A 2,500-nucleotide genomic window follows, 5' to 3' on the forward strand; every position below is an offset into this window, starting at 1 on the left:
CTGGTCAGGCCTCTTCAGTATATTAAGATCAGAGAGCTGTACAAAGTTTCCTAGCAAATAAATATAACCCATTAGTACAAAAATATTGAGGAACAGTTAACATATTCTAGTTTCAAGAAACCACTGCTGTTATTTTGAGTAGTTTTGATACAACCAAATCAAAGCGAAGATTTGAAATAGCTTTTCTGAAAGCCCAAGCCTAAGTCATAAATTATTCTACACCATGATTCGTTCAGATAGTAAAACCATACCTCTTTGCCTGACATTACTGAAATGTGAAAAAGAGAAAGTTAAAAATAAAATGAAACATTTAAATCTTTGCTGTTGAGAACTTCAGATAGATGGCAATATAGCAAAGTTGATAAAAGCAATTCTCAATTAGACTTTATTATTATTTTATTGAGGTATTATTAATAAACATCGGGGTGCAGCTGGTGATAACACTTTCCTAGAATTAGACAAGTGGACACAGAAGAAAAATAAAGGCAAGTTGTCTGTAATGAGAAAAAGTAGAAGGATGTGGATAAACTGCAAATGAAATGAAAAGCAGAAATATATATTTGCCCTTCATGCCTTATCCAGCAGCCTTTAGCTGTACACTTAGACCTATCAACTTCTGCATAACAAGTTGAGAATAAGCTGTATTTATATGAGTGCAGGCTACGTGTCTAGTTCTGAAGAGAACAATATTTTTTTAATATTTTGGGTCTATTTTGGAGGGTGGATGCTTTGTTTTGGGTTTTGGGGTTTTTTTTAGTTTCTTCCCTTTAAGCCTGGTATTTCCACAGTGTTTTGTGTGTCTTCAGTTACTCTTTACAGACCTTGCTCCTGAAAAAATAAAAAATCCTAATTCCAATAAATTTCCTGAAATTAACTATAAAAGGTAGTCACACACTAATTCAATAGCCTGATATTAGCTGTAATCCATAATATTATCAGCACTACATTGGTAACAATTACAGTGGCAATACATAACTGCGGTGTGTTTTGAGGGCAGTATTTTAATAAGGTAGGTGTTTAGTTCCCTGCAGCACATAAAACTGGTGATTTTGACTGCAAAGCTGCTTGGACTGGAAATCACAACCATTGCCAGTAAGGTTTAGAAAGCGTGTGCCAGGCAAGGGAATCACTGCTCGATGTATTTACCCTCTGGGGAGGTAAAACACAGATGGGGGAGTTAGGAGTCTTCTAACATTTAGCTGATACATTAGTGGGTAGCAATTCTGCTTCAGGGATGTTCAAAGTAGTTCATCTACCAGTTGGGAATCATTATGGGCACTAGTACTGAGGATTAGATATGATAGAACAATAAGGCATTGTGGAAGTACCACTATCCTTCCCCCTCCCACAGACAAATGTTTCATAATCCTGGATACCCTTTTGCAGCTATGGTTGTCTTTAAAAACAGTAGTTCTTGTTTAATGGGATGTTTTCAGTACACACATACTAAGCAACTGTCTTGAAGAAGAATTCAATGGTCATAGGCAAATATGATATGGTAATGTGTATTTTGACCAAAATTATGTAAAATAACTTCTCTACATAAAATTAGTAGTGTTACTATGTGTATTCTTATCCGTTAGTTGGTGTGAGAAAAGCTTGACAAAGCATTTTGTATTTCAGTACTGGATAACCCAATGCAGCAGAGGATCTCTGGAATTGTTTTTATCCCAGAAACACTAAGCCTGGCTTAAAAACTGTAAATTCATGATGGAGGAAGGGTGAGCACATTTTGAGGGAAGGGAAAACATGGTCAAATATCAGGAGAAATCAATTCAGTGTCTGTTGAGTTGTGCTTAGTTATCACCTGCTTACTTTTACCCTGGCAATCTCACCTGAACATATATTAATTTTTTCCTGTCTTTTTTTCTATAGTCTTGAAGTTAAAACATTTTCCAGAATGTACAAACAAACAGCTAATTTCATTGCACTTCTGTCTGTACGCAGTGAAATAAAATATGATTAGCTAGCTGAAAATGTATAACTTTTCAATCAGTAGTTAATTCAGTCCCAGAACCATATTCATATAGATTTGAAACAAAATTGACCTTCTTGTTTATGTAATCTGTACATACAATAAGTGCCTGATTCGGTAACAAGCTACTCAACAATGTAGATTTTCTGAGACCCAGGAAAAGAAGTAAAATCTACCATTTTTCTGAATAAAGCCATCACCTGTGCACTGCAAAGGCTCTGAAGTTTCTGCATTGGAAAAGGGCAAAATTAATATAGGAGACAAATTCCTCATGTTATGCAAAAGACAAAATTCTCACAGTCCATTGTAGAGCAGGTGAAGGGAACTGCAGGAGCAGGGAGGGGTAGGCCCCTTCTCAAGCTCTCTGGCACCATGCCACGTGGCTGCTGCTGTATTTTAAGGGTAGGAAGTTTTGGGCTTTGCCTAAGAATGGATGCAGGAAAATACATGTGAGAGTGGAACTGCTGGGCTCTGCACCCTCTGATGCCCCTGAAGCCTGTGCTGGGCAGGCTTTCACTTTGCAAG

General features: G+C 37.0%; 1 protein-coding gene across 1 annotated transcript in view; it reads left to right on the forward strand.

The window, feature by feature from the left end:
* ZNF536 (zinc finger protein 536) overlaps positions 1–2,500 on the forward strand; it is a gene marked incomplete at its 3' end in the record, with an annotated part of 238,046 nt that overhangs the window by 9,265 nt on the left and 226,281 nt on the right. The gene's annotated exons all lie outside the window — the stretch shown is intronic.

This window comes from Fringilla coelebs, assembly GCF_963513975.1.
Source record: "Fringilla coelebs genome assembly, chromosome: 14".
Taxonomy (NCBI): Eukaryota; Metazoa; Chordata; class Aves; order Passeriformes; family Fringillidae; genus Fringilla; species Fringilla coelebs.